Below are 15,265 nucleotides of genomic sequence, written 5' to 3'. Positions count from 1 at the left end.
ACCGCTAGCGGAATACCGGGAGCCCGGCTACCGCCGGAAAACAGGCGCTGATTTGTCCCGATGCTTCGGGAGCCCGCGTAGCAGCCGGGCGCGTGGCGCCATCTGGCGACGTCAAGGAGATTTGCGCATGCATTGGCTGTGCCTCAGTGATGCATGGTTTCTCGGTTCCAGGTGTTGCTAGAACCATTCGTTCTAGCAACACTGTTTTGTTCTATGATCTCATCACGCTTGTACTTGCGAGTTTGGCCTGTGGCGGCGATACCTGTATTATGGTTCTTGCTCTTTTCTACGTTACAAGAGCTTTGTTGTCAGTATGAGTGGCGTTTTTGTAATCAGGAGCTGGTATTCTGTCGATACAAGCCAACTTCAATTTCTCCTCAGTGTCCCTTTAACTGTTGAACATCCAGCGTACCGACACCAACCGTTTTCACGTCATCATCGTTTGTTTATTATGCTGGCAATCCCAATCATCCCACCATGCCCAGTCATCCCAACATGCCCAGTCATCCCAACATGCCCAATCATTCCAATGGGCCTAATCATTCCAACATGCCCAATCATCCCACCATCCAGCATCCCAACGTATTTTCCATTACCATAATCCACCAAGGTGCTTGATGCTGGTTTCCAATATTCCCATTGTTGCCTTTTTTTCAAATAGGGCAGTGTCGTATGACACGTTAGGTGTGGACGGAAAATGGTGGCCGATTTGAATAAAAAAATCGTTAAACGTTTCAGCCAGATATCCGTGATAATTGCTAACATGTGGTAAAATGGCGTTTTGGGGCGACGATTTTATCGAGTTGATGATACGCCATATCTCTTTAGAATACCTTGTGCTTTTTGAACGAGTGTGTTGTATTGCTTTTTGCATTTGCGCATCGAACGGGATAGGTTGTGGGCAATTCTGTACTGCTCTTTATAGTAGGTGTTGTTTCTATTTTGCTTTACTTTATTGTGCCAGTGTTCTTTATGTTTAATAACTTGCAGTATTGATTCAGTCATTCAGGGACAGATCGGGATGATAAAGTATTCTGAGCGCCGAGTATTGCAGTTAATGCTGAAACAGCTTGATTTTAGCAGCGAGGAAAACTTTTCATATGCTACATTAACATCATCGTCTTGAGCCTGTGAAAAGTTCTTTTCTCGAAGCAATGCTCTGGTTTTTTCGTGATCCCATCTTAGTTGCTTTCTGGTGTTCGTGTTAGCGAAGCCCCGAGCACCAAGATCTACAGATATAGTTATGGGAAAATGATCAGCTATAGACTCTGTTATTACATCAGCCTTCACTAGATTCTCACCGAAATTGGAGAAAAAATGGTCGATTATGGAAGAAGAGGTGGATGTTATCCTTGTCGGATGAACGATATGATTTTTGAAGCCATACAGGGCGACAGTAGGCTTAGGTACTCGCTACTCGCTGGATCGCCTAAGTTAATATCGAAATCACCACCTTTTATTACCCTCTTCTGTGTATTAGAAAAATCGTCTACGATTTCTTCCAATTTTTGCATGAATGTTGGTAGATAAGAGTTCGGTGGTCTATATAATACTCCAATTATGACGCCACCTTCTAATTCGACAAAAAGCATATATTCTCCTTCCTTTGTTACTGTATGTCATTCTATTTTTTGGTATTCTAGTGACGATATGTAGAGCATCACACCTCCGCCTCTCCTACCATCTTTTCTTGAAAGTGATAAAAATGTATAATTAGGTATGTTCGTGAATTCATTTTCTTTCAGCCAGGTTTCTGACAGTGCCATAATATCATATTGAACATGCCTTCGAGTTATCATTGCTAAAAGTGAATCAAGATTTCTGTTGAGACTGCGGATGTTACAGTGCAGAAATGATAAATTGTTAGATTTCGGTGTGCTTGGTTTGTTGCACATGTTGGAACAAACTCAAATGGCTGGTGCATGACACTACGCAGTTACACAATTATAGAAAGGTCGGCAGCTGTTGCGATGTGAATAATTTTGGAGTTCTCCACTTTTCTGGCAAGAATTTTTGAATGGGACAGTCACACAAACTTCCAGTTCTTTTCCTTCTTTTTGGCGATAGCCTTTCTGAACAAAATCTTATATTCTGGGCAGAGATGTTCATTAATGAACACCGATTCATTGTCAGAAAACCTGATGCAATCTGCGGCAAACCTTTTCTTTTTGCCGCCTGCAAGACCTGGTCTCTCTTTTGCTCGGGACACAGACCTGACGACAATGTTAGTTTTTTCCTTGTCTTTTGTGGGCGCGCGATGCATTGTGTCAGTATCAGATGGTGACACTTCTTGTCCGATCTGGTCACCAATTTTCTTCACGATTTCCACCAGTGATTCGTTTGGTTCTTGCGGGATGCCTTTAATATCTGTGTTGTTGTTTCTGCTATACTGCTTGGGTTCCGTCAATTCCTTTTGGGTATCAGATAACGTCTTTGCCATCTGTACCTTCTCTTCCTTCAAAGCAGCATGCTCTAGCTTTAGGGCGTCTAATTCTTGCTTAGTTGCGCGAAGTTCTTCAAAAGTATCATTCATATAAGTTAAGCTCTCTTTCATCTCATCGGCGTCTCTCATAGCCTGAGTTGCTTTGGGACGTTAAACGCCATAAAACCAAACCTTTCATCTCATCTAGTTCTTTTTCAGTGTCACATTTGCTTCTGTTACAAATTTGAACAGCTCTTTGATAGATGACGGTGCTTCGTCGCCCATGTCGAACAGCGAGCGATGCAAGCTTTCAAAAATTAGGCTTTGTAAGAAAGGCTACGAAGGCTTTTACACACCTGCAAGGTAGGTGAAAGACGATTAGGGCTTGTGGCTCCTGCGCTTCTGCCTAGATCGCTCGCTGTTCTGTAGCAGCGGTGACAGAATGCTGTGTTCAGTTTATGGAAACATCTTAATTCTCAGTGTGCAGAAAAAAAGAATAGGCTCGGCTGCAAGAAGCAAAAACCAGTTCATGATACTATCCCTAGACTTCTCTAGTAGTCACCACAGCGACGCATTTGAACTTCATTTCGAAGACAAGAAAGTCGATAGAAAAGAAACATACAAAATCATCTCAAAAGATTAGAACAATTCCACATAACTATTATGACATGTACACAACACTTGTAACTAACAATATTTAAAACCATATAGGGCTGATTAAGTGAAACTAATCGTAACAAATAATAAAAGTTGCAGCATATAACAGAACACTTTCAAGCCTCAAAAGCCTCACAAAGCATCGCGTATACGCGCCAAATAAAGCCGTTCAAGTGAAAAGCACCCACTACTGATCAGAAGCTGTCTACACTGGAATCTATTTTCACCTTTAAAGGCACATCAAAAGCAAATGATCACAAATGTACAAGGTTATCTCCTAAAAATTCACACAACTTTTAAGAATAGGATTTTTTTCAGGTAGATCAGGGCTTTTTTCGGCGTAGCATGGTCAGCGACGCATGTTTTTGAGGTCAGGAGGTTCACTTGGCTTAGGTATGAACGTGGCTTTTGCCGACTTCCATTCTTGGGGTAAGGTGCCCCTCTCCAAATGATCGTTCACAAGTTTGCGAAGGATGCTATTGATCTTGCATCCAAATTGCGGAGTGCCTTGTTGATTATGCTGTCCAAGCCCGGGGCAAAGGTAAATCAGCGAACGATGTTTTGGTTCTGTATCCCATTTGCGGAGTTGCTTGTTTGTAATGCCGTCCAGGTCCGGAACTCAGGTATTGAGTAGCTGCTGTAGTGTAGCCCATCATACCTCTGCCTCCGTTATGGGGGCATCCAAGGCTGGATTTGGAGTTCCGGTATATGATGATAGGGGCTGCTGCTCTAAATTTGAGAAGTAGGTGGCAATGATTGTCGATTCACGATCCACGCACTGCCGCTCAACAGTGTGTAAGAGTGTACAGTAATTTTCTTGCTGTTCTCTGTGCGTCGGGAGGTGACGTCCAGCATATGGCGTAGGAGTGACCAGGTGTTGCCGTCAAGGCGATTACAGAACTGATTTTGGTGCCGTGATGTCAGGTTGGCAGCATGCTCGATTATGAGTTGTAGCCTGTGCGGCATTTTACTCTTCAGCGCGCGATTATGCGTCTGCTTGAGCCAGCGCTTTTACTAACTTTGATAGGCCTCCCATAGGTGGAGCATTCCGTTACCGAATGGGTCACTTGAAAGCTCTGCAGCGGCAAGCTTTTGGATGAGGGCCATGTGCCGCTTAATTTGGGACGTCCATGCCTTGTTGCAGGGGATGTCTTGTGTCAAATTCTGCTCCCGGTTTTTTTCAAATTGCGGGCGTAGATTGTGCTCGGTAGGGTGATCTTTAATATGTAGTGATCGCTCCATAGGTTTCAGCCTGTATGTCTCCAATCAGCCTGTAAAGCGTTCTTCGTTATAGTAAGGTCAGGGCTGGTGTCCTGCTTAAGCTTTTTCCTCTACGCTTTGCTCGTGCAGTGTCGGTGACGAGGGTGAGCGTGTTTCTGCAGAGGTGTTCAGAAAGTGATTTAGCTGAAAACCTAGCCGGAACATAAGCACGGTAGTGCACTTGATGGCCTGGCCTAGGTAAAGAGGCCTGACCGAGACCGACCGAAGGCCACGTTGTTCGTGGGACCTCTTTGCCAGCCAGTCTCCATCTTGGGGAAGGCCCGCTGAATGTGGCACACACAGTCTGTATGCATGGAAGTCAGGCTAATGCACGGGAATCTCAACATGGCGCCTTCCAAGCTTTTAAAGCCGAGGTAGGCCGGGCGGATGGAAGGGACGGGGCCTCAGCATCGTCATAAATGCACTTGATTGGCATAGCAATACTGAACCAAAAGAAAATAAAAACATCAACCGCGTGTTGATCAGTATGCGCGCATGGTTGTATATCCAAGCTAGGACAATCAAAGCAACGAAAACTCCCGGTTTGGTTTAGATCAAATAAACTGCTGATTTCATGTGCTCCTCGGTGCTTCACCCTTCAGTTCATACGATGTAAAAATAATAAAACTAAGATGTTTCTCTCAATTATGTTTGTGGGTGTTAAAAACTAGATACCATTGTTGATCAGGTTTTCAATGCGGCTGCGGAACTGCCGTTTCGGACAGCTTGGAAAAACATGAAAATTGGTTTTGAGAAAAGGAAATGATGCAGTAACTGTCTCACATTTCGTTCCACACTCGAACCGTGCCGCAAGGAAAAGGATAAAGGAGGGATTGAAAGAAGAAAGGGTGAAAGAGGTGCCGTAGTGAAGGTCCCAGGAGTAATAATTTCGACCACCTGAGGATCTTTAACGTGCACTGATGTCATACAGCACACGCGTGCCTTTTGCACATCTGGATGCAGCAAGGAGGTCAACCTACTAAATTTCGCATAATCGTGGCACCTCAATTCTTTGTCGTCAATTACTATATTCGAAGAGCTTTCAAGCCGTACGATCGGTTTGTCGAGTTTTCAATTTGTCCTCGCCGGGCCTTTGAGCGCGTGTCTTAAGAGTTGGCCAATGCTTTGAGTTTCGTTCGGACCAGTGTCCTCGTTTCGCCGCTTTGCTGCGAAGGCACGACAAGTACAGAAGCATTTGTTCACAGCCAACTTTAGAAGGCAGGTGCATGCGCGGTAGCCGTGACATTCGACAATATGCCGAAGTGTTGTGTGACAGTATTCTCCGCCGTCAAATCTAGGAGGTTGAAGATTTGTCTTTTCAGGCGAGATGCGGCAGAGGCAGAAGAAACTGCGGTGCGATTGAAGACTGTCTAGTTCTCAATTATCTGTTCGCCCTCTGGTCGACGTTAATATGATGGTTAAGAGCCTTGTCAATTTGAATTGAGTTGAAAGTTCTTTATTGGGTAAGCAGGGCGCATTGCCATGGGAGGCATTTACGAAAGACGACTTACTTACACTACCCATATGACTATGATTCCCATCGCCGACTTGATGGTCGGGATCTGCTGCCAATGCTTGTGGAAGTACCTGAGCAGGCTTGTCGTTTTCGTTTGTTTACCTGGGACATGTGGGAAGAAAACATCGGTATACTATGTTTTCTTTTTTCGGCTGCTGTAGCTACATTAGCAGGCTGTTTTCAGAGTAATACTGAAAATTCAGCCTGTTTGTACAGAATCTTATAAAAAAACACCGCAAAAGATGGGCATAGAAGGGATGTAGACGTAGGGAAAAGACGACAGACATGTGGTGTCTGTTCTTTCGACGTCCGTCGTCTTTTGCGCTGTTTTTTTTTTTCAAGTTGTTTTCAGCGTTGAGTTGCCGACTAATGAGCGCGAACAGGAGCACTTCAGAGTACAAATTTCTAGAGGACTTCCACCGAACTCAGCGTGATATGAACGTTTTACTGTGCAGAAGAATACATTTCCAGGCAGGGCGAGCCAGTAATTTGACATATGGTAAATAGAATGCAAACTGGACATGTCGCACCCTATTGGTTTCCTCGTGTCTAAGTGCTCTGTCAAAATTCATGAGTAACATGGGATCACATGGTCATCGGCCATTTCCCGTAGAGGTGGGGAGCGGCGGCCGCCGTTGTGACGCCAGTCCTGACATAGCGTAGAACACAGTTTAGCACTGAGATTTATTTTGCCCGTTCTTGTGAAGTAAACCTACTCCTTGACGGACTCCTCCTAAATAGACCGAAATAACTGTCAAAACTTTAGCGCATGTTAAACCTAGTGATACGAGCGAAATCTCTGTTAAGCATGGTTACACATTGTTTGGCGCTGGAGTCTGTCCATTGAGTGCCGCCTCATCCATGGCGAGACTGAGCGCCAGCGAAGCAGCTGTTATACCCCCGGTAGTCACGTGGCACGGCAGCGGCGAGGCTGCGAGTGCAGCTGCAGTGCCTGTCCATGGAGATGGATGGATGGATGGAAAAAACTTTCAAGTGTTCTTGACCCTTACGGGTTACTGGGCGCCGTGGTCGATCCTTGGTCCAGGATGCCGCACTTGATTGCTGCCATCGTGGCTTGGCGCTCGAGAAATCGTTGCGCTTCCTCGTCCTTGCTGGCCAGCAAGTGCTCCCACTGCATCACACTCGGGTGGCCTATTCTGGGCTCTAAGTCTGCCTTAGGGCAAGTCCATGTGACATGCTCTAGCGTAGGTTTACCGTGACACCACGGACATTCGTCTGCATATTGTGGAGGGAAAATCTTGTGTAGTTTGTGCAGGTGTGGGTAGGTACCTGTTTGTAGTCTGCGCCAGTCTACCGCCTCTTTCGTGAGCTTCTTGTGTGGGGCTGAGTAGCGTTTCCGCTTACCCCTGTAATGATCGAGTATATCTGAGTACGTGGGGGTAACTGGGTCAAATGTGCCTGTGGTGCAAAGTGTTGCGTCTGCACGGTTGACGTACCCTCGAGCTAACTCGTGTGCTGCCACGTTGCCCCTCATGTCCGGGAACCCAAACTATGCTATGTTTAGTGTTTTTGTGTCTTCTCGTCGTGTGTAGAATATGATTGGCGATGTTGTCGATCCTGCCTCTTGTGTAGTTTCTACATGCTTCTTTGGAGTCAATGAGGTTGTGTCCTGTTGCGGTGCCGTGCGATATTGCCAGAGCAATGGCGGCTTCTTCAGCTGCTTCTATGCTTGGGTTCTTTATCGTTGTGCTGGTTATTTCTTGCCCCCTCCCTCTGTTACAACGGCGATCGTTTTGCGTTGGTATCGGTACTTTGCTGCGTCCGTGTAGACTGCGTTGGGATTGTCGCTGAGTTCCCTGGTGAATGCTCGGACTCTGGCTTGTCGTCTTTCATGATTTATATTGGGATCCATGTGCCGGGGTATTGGTCTTACCCGGATGTTGTTTCTGTCTTCATTGTTAATGTGTTCCTTGTCTCTTTGTGCCTAGAGGTAGCCGTAATTTCTCCAGTAGGTGTCTTCCCGTTCTGGTTTGAGTGAGTCTGTGTAATTGCGGACTACATTGCGCTTCTCGTAGTTCGTCGAAGGTGTTCGATACTCCCAGGGCCATTAGTTTTTCTGTTGGTGTGGACATTGGAAGTTTGAGCGCCGTTTTGTACGCTTTCCGTAGTATGGTGTCGATTTGTAGTCTCTTGCTTGTTTAGTTCGTGGTAGGGGAGGCTGTACGTTACCCTGCTCGTGACGAGGCTGTCTATGAGTCTTAGGGTGTCCTGTTCTCTCATCCCCTTCTTTTTACTGCTGACTCTTCGCGCGATTCTGGCGACTTGCTCTGTTGTATTCTTAACAGAGGCGATGGTTTTGCTGCATCGTCCCGTATTTTGCAGCTACATTCCAAGTACCCTGACTTCCGTTTTCTCATGTGATGTCTCGTTTCCGAGTTTCAGGGCGATTTGGGAGTCGTATTTTCGTGTGCCTTTTTTATTCTTACGTATTGTGATTTTTCTGCTGAGCACGATAGTCCTCTGGCTCTAGCGTATTGTTCAGTATGGTCTATCGCTCTTTGTAGCGGCTCTTCTTTAGCTGCTAGGGAGCCTGTGGTTGTCCATATTGTTATGTCATCTGCATGCATTGCGTAGCTGATGCTTTCTATTTCATCGAGTACTTTCGTGAGTCCTATCGTCGCTGTGTTGAATAATAGCGGTGATATTACTGAGCCTTGCGGGGTACCCTTGTTTGGCACCGTGAAGCTCTCCGATCTTGTATTTCCGATGCCTATCGTAGCCGTTCTTTCCGTCAGAAAGGCTTTGACATAACGGGAGGCTCTGTCTCGACAGTTTGCTATTGAGACCTTCCATGATGGCCGGATATCCCACGCTATCGAAGGCTCCCTTTATGTCGAGCGCTAGCACTGTGTGCTTGCCACTTCTTGGTATTTCAGTGACGACATCCTCCTTTAATTGTAGGAGTACGTCTTGCGTGGACAGTCCCCTTCTGAAGCCAAACATGGCATTAGGGTAATATCCCTTGTCCTCCATGTAGTTTGTGATCCTTTCATAATTCACCCTCTCGTATATCTTCCCTAGACAGGAGGTTAAGGAGATTGGTCTTAGGTTCTCAATTTGGAGTCTTTTACCCGGCTTGGATATCATAATTACCTCTGCATGTTTCCATTCCGGCGGCATGATTCCTTTTTCCCAGATAGCGTTTAGGTACTTGGTAAGCTCGGCGATGGCCGTCTCTCCCGTGTTTCTAATGGTAGCGTTATTTATTCTGTCCTTTCCGGCTGCCGTATTTTTTTTTGCTTCCCTATGGCTGCCCTTACTTCCACCTCGGTGATTGGCCTATCCATCTCGGGGTTGTTTTCGCCGGTGTATTCTTGGTTTTGCTTTGGTGCGTGATTGTGCCGTAGCATTTTTCCCTGAGTGCTTGTGTTAGTTGGTCTTCCTTTCCAGGGTAGGTTTGGAGTAGTCTTTTCATGGACTTGCCACTTTCCGTTTTGGTTTTTGTGGGGTCTGTCAAAGCTCTTAGTATATTCCAAGTTCGGGCCAGTGTTCCTCTAAGTGTTTCCGTGAACTGTTGCCAGTTTTGCGCGGCTATGTTGTCTGCGTACTCTGATGCCTTCTTTGTTAGTTCTGCGATCTTCAACTTAAGTTTCCTGTTGTGTTTTTGCTGCCTCCATCTCCTGACAAGGCTTCTTCGTGCTTCCCATAGGTGAAGAAGGCGGCTATCTACGTCTGGGTGTTGTTCCGTGCGAACGATCATCTTCGTGTATTTTGTCTGACCTTCGTAAGCTCCGTGCACCACTCTTCTATGTTGGTTATCGGTTTTATTATTTCATCGCTGTGGTTTCTGAAGGCTTCCCAGTCTGTGATTTTGGCAGTCCCTATGCAGCTCTTCATTTCTCGCGCGGCTATTTCTAAGTTAAGGATGAAGTGGTCGCTCCCTAAGGTTTCCATTGTATTTTCCCATTGGATATTGTCGTAGTTTTTTGAGAAGGCTGGGTCAGGCGTGGTGTGTTTGCAGACGCTGTTTGCTATCCTCATCGTAGTTTTGGGGTCGTTAGCTAGCTCCATGCCGTATTTGTCTGTGCTTTCTGCTATGCTTTTACCTTTGGCATTGAGTTTTTGGTACCCCGAACTTGGGTCTGCCGCATTAAAGCCTCCTAGGATCAACAGTGGGTTCTGGCCTGCCATATCGCTGGCTTTTTTGAACAGTTCGTGTATTCTGGGGTTCTTTTCTTTTTCGAGGCTGTACACGTTTATGACGAAAGCGCTGTCATCCGCTGGTTTTTCGGTTACAATTTCTAGTACACTGGTGTACGTCCGTATCCGTTATGTTGGTTTTGCAGATTGCCGCAATTGACTTATGTACTAAGGTGACGGCCTTGCCGGAACCGTCTCCGTCATACATCTCGTATCCTGTTATGCTTGTTTTAGCCCTGGCCCCGTATTCTTGGATGGCTGAGCATTTCTCACCCGGGCACTCAGTACGGATGCCGTGCAACCTACTGCTACCCACTACTAAGTTACACCGACATACTTCAGCACTTATGATTATCCCGTCGGGTCTACCCTCCTCCGAAAGCTACAGAACACTTACAACAATCCACGAAGACTACACGGAATAGAGCCGGAGTCAGTTGACTCACAATGCAAATTCTGCGGGGAGAAGGCGGACCTGTACCACATTGTATGGGCCTGCCAACGAAATCAAGCGATAACTGTAAATAAGCAGCCAACGTAGGAGGGGTGGGAGGCAGCTTTGACCACCTCGGATGAAACGAGTCAAAAGTAACTCATCGAAAGAGCCCGGACAGCAGCTTACGCCAGTGGAGTTCCGGACTGAGAGCTCCACTGCCGCTACAACCTCCTAAACTATTTCATTAAAAGATTTCACCACCACCACCCACAGAAAGTAAAAGGCCTCACTTTTAAACGAGCCGCAAGTGACAGGAACTCTTGCCTCTGCGTCACTATAGGCTGGAGGGAGCCTATATAGTGGCCATTGGACAACTGTATCTTGTGGTCCCAACTGGAAATAAATACCAGTGTGCTTAGTAGTCACACCAAATCCCAAAGAGAACACTACATGCTCAAGAGGCCATTTATGTGCCACTGCTGGCGTGTTGGTGTTGCGGAAAACTTCGTCTAGTAATCAGGGAGGGGGAATGGGGTATACGTATTTGTTGTTTTTTTAACACAAAACTGAATACAGAGAGCCTCCTGTGATGGCGATCACCATTCTCTCTCATGAAACATGGTTTGGTTTGGTTTATGGGGTTTAACGTCCCAAAGCGACTAAGGCTATGAGAGACGCCGTAGTGGAGGGCTCCGGAAATTTCGACCACCTGGGGTTCTTTAACGTGCACTGACATCGCACAGTACACGGGTCTCGAATTTCTCCTCCAAAGAAATTCAACCGCCGCGGCCGGGATCGAACCCGCGTCTTTCGGGACAGCAGCCGAGCACCATAGCCACTGAGCCACCGCGGCGGCTCATGAAACATACAATATGATTGTTCTTATTCAGGAACATTATGCCCTTTAAGAAACGCACACCGATATTAGGTTCGTACTTTTGGCAGATTAGCAGAAAAGACCACCTTGTTCCAGCCGCGAATTCCGCACAGACGATGTGCCATCACATTGGGTTTCCCGAAATAGAATATCATTGGAGCCCAAGAAATGTTCTAATCACTGAAAGGCAATATGAAAGTGACACCAACTTTCGAAAAGTATACTTAAAACAAAAACTTTCAAAATTTGTACTTGATAACTAAAAATTTGTTTAAAGCCGGCAAGCACTGTCCTTTTTGAAAAAAAAAAAATTGACGGGAGTGGCGTGTCTCTCTCCTCGGATAAGGTAACATACAGAATTGTACTAGCCGTGAACTCAGACTAGCGACCATTGTCGTGTCACCTTGTACCTCAGACATTGCCAAGTGTGCTGTAATTTTTTTAGGATATTATTCATGCCTTTCACTAGAGCATGTTTTTTTTCTTCTTTTCATGCGCTATAAAAATGAAAAGACAGTAAGGACTCAGTAGCATACCAGAGATTTTTCCTTCCTTGAAAGTGCATGGCGCAGTCCAGAGCCGATGCGGCCTTCTTTGGGGGCTTTATTCAGGCCATGGTGTAGTCGGCCATACACACATCCAGGATGTATATAGCTGTCAGTTGTTCCATTTCGCTGGCCTGTTAAGGCAGGAAACATGCGGCAGCCAGTCAGTTAAAAATGCAACAACTTCACTACATATATCTGTGGGAGAGACAAGACCTTATATCTGGCTATGTTTCTTCCCTAGACTCTGGTCAGAAAAAAGCAAAACAATTCTTCCAACAGAAACCTCCCAGACGCGGCACCCAACCACGTTGGACTGTTCTGATAAAAATGTTTGCTGTTCTGGTCTTCTGAAAGTGAAACTTTCAACACCACGTGCGCACGTAGGTTCGCCTAACGCTGTGATTACCCTTAAACAGTCGCTATTTTGGCAATGGGTTAAATTATAGTGACTGTTCTACAGCTAGCCTGTATGGAGCACGTATCTACTACCTAATGAAGCCGGGTCGTAGATGGCGAATAAATGAGCACACCACTCCAACACCCTCCACAGACCCCACTAAGCCAGGAATACATCCGAAAGCATGGCGTGCACATACCTCTGCAGCCTTGAAGTTGCGACGCAGGAAGTCTAGGGGCAATGGCAGATTGAGGCACCAATCGACGGCACGGAAAATGTTCTCCTCCATGTCGCAGAGTTCTCTCTCCGTGGTCTCTCCCGTTGGTTTAGTCGATGCGTAGTAGGAACGGTAGAATATGTGGTACTCCGGCTCTTTATGCTTGACCACAACACACAGGGCAGCTGCTCACATAAGCTCCATCTGGCGCTTATCCACGGCGTGCATCTGAACAGGGAAATGTAGCAGAGGCCGGAGCACGGAACAGTCCAGAGACAGTCTTCATTCATAGTTCCCAGCAGAGCTTGTAGACACCTACAGATTCTTCCGACACTCTAAATGACACAAACTGCACCGTGGCAACTGCAACCATAGCTTCCAGTGAATGCCGTCAGTATGGCACGCTGTTGGAAGCTGCAGCATCCATAAGTGCGGCAACCAACTAGCAGTGGCGAACATCATACCGCGCCGCCGCAAACTGAAAACGAGGACCATGAGTATGGCTAAAGTGTATCAGAGCTCGGTTCTTTTACGAATGCAGAAGAAGGAACAATCAAATCTGCAGATGGCTTGTTATTACACAAGTACGATAACTGAGAGAAAGAATTACATGGGAAAATACACTACAAAAGAAACCAATAATGTATAATAGGCATGGAAACAACTTCGAGTTCTGTATGGTGTAAGTCTCAATTCAATTTCAGGTGAAACGAAACGTTAGGGCATTATTCGCCTGATCCAATTCCGAATTTGTTCTTATGCATACCAGCATTATATTCTATCATATTGAAATTTCCTTTACACTTTTGTTTTGGGCGCTTCTTGTGAACACTGTTCAAATGTAATGACAGAAACTTTGCTTACCTGTAAGTAGCGATCCGCGAAGGAGACAGCCAGAAAAAGCATCTCCGGCGAGAACTGCAGCACGTTGCGGGATCCCGATCAGCCAGTGAACATTGCGTTCCCGTATCGAACGATCCACTACCTTTAGTGCGCTCAAAAATACAGGTTCGATGGGCCATTTTGTCTGCGATGGAGATAAATGAAAAAGAACATTCTAAGAGACGAGATGAAAGAATTAATTTTTCTATAATATTGTCACACCTAATGCCCAAAAGCAATGTCATCTTGTCTCCAGCACATTTAGGGTGTCCGGGATAATGTAGAATTAACAACGTCGTCAAGCCAAAGTGCCTCCCTCTACACAAGTTTCACGTGGAAAGGTTGACAACTCGAGTGGTGGTATGAATTTCAACTCCCACAAGAGGTTCTACTTTTGTTTTGTACTGTCTAATCAGTCCAGTTTATAAACTGGCACAAGGACAAATAGACATAATATATGCATCTAACAAACATATACAACTCCTGTGCACCTAGCGCCTATTATTTCCTCTTGATTCCATGACACTTGCGAGCCGTGTAGCAAGGTATTAAAATGAAATCAGAATGGATCGGAGAGCGATATTGAGAACGGTGTTTCAAGGCTACAGATGTGTAGCTTCTCGAAGAAGAGAGTTTAGAGATTATCGCGATACACGCTTGCTGCTTGAGGAAGTAACTCCCGGCTCATCTTACTGAGCTAAGCTTTCTGCTTCATTTAAGCACAATATGAATGTGACTGGCCCTTGATAAAAAGGCGGGGAAGATCACAGACCGGAAGAAGCGATTTCTTTCTCAGCAAGATACCATGTCAAAGAATTCTATCAGTTAACAGCTTTTTTGTTTATTAATGGAGCAGTATTAGGATAATGTGTTCGCAAATTTTTTTCTTGCGCCACCATTTGAAAAAAAAAAGGAGATAAAAGAAACGAGTGCACTGCACACTGCGCTGTGGCTGATTAGTGCTGGACCATTTATTTCGTCGATCCGCACCGATCGCCGTGAGAACGTCGTACCGTAGCGGAAGTTTTCTCACTAGTATTTCTTCACAGAGTCATCATTTAATACGGCTGTTGGAAAGCCATACAAGGTACGTACCTGTTGCAAGAATATTTCGTCATTAGCATCATTGTCCGGCATTCCGTTGGTCGAGTACGTGTCTGGTTGAGGGACAAAATTCGTGGCCCACGGTCTTTCGCTGAGCACGCGGATGAATTTTCTCTTCGGGTTCGAGAACAGTGTCCAGGACGCTGTTTCATGCCCACCTTGGGTGGTCGCCTGTGTGATGAGGCAACAAGGGACAAAGCAATATAGCAAAATGGCGACCATTAGTATGGTCGCACTTATCTCGAATCAGTGGGCCTTGCTCTAACCGGTTCAGTTTTACTCAAGACCTTAATAACCATGTATGGTTTTTAAGGTGACAAGCGTAACATGCGGTCAAGGCTGCATACGTCTGTCACCTATACATACTTCCCTAACACCACGGAAAGAAATTCTTGAAAATAGGCCTGCAACCCGATTTCCCTTCGGAAATGAGCTTTCTAAACGATCTTGGTTTTGTTGCTCACAAAACTGGGCAAAACATGGCAGAGGGGGCAGAACATGGTTGCCGACCAGACGCCTTATCGCAGGCACTTCATTAAGCGCAACCCACCATTAAAGTTACCCTGATCGAAAGGCCATTGCGGCCTTATAATGAATTCCGAGATGCTGAAAGTTTTCGCACTGTAAAGAAAGTCACGCCGATCTTCCTTATACGCGGAATACTCCTACTTCAATAAAACGGAGAGTTGAGCTAGTTGGTACGTTTCTTGGAAAAAACAGCATTAAACGAAAGGACAATGCCGGTCCTGTTGTACTCTTTTTCGTTGTCCTTTCGTTTAGCGCTGTTT

Source organism: Amblyomma mixtum, chromosome 5 (genome assembly GCF_055824585.1).
Source record: "Amblyomma mixtum isolate Tamu chromosome 5, ASM5582458v1, whole genome shotgun sequence".
NCBI lineage: Eukaryota > Metazoa > Arthropoda > Arachnida > Ixodida > Ixodidae > Amblyomma > Amblyomma mixtum.
This window is presented reverse-complemented; position numbering follows the sequence as displayed.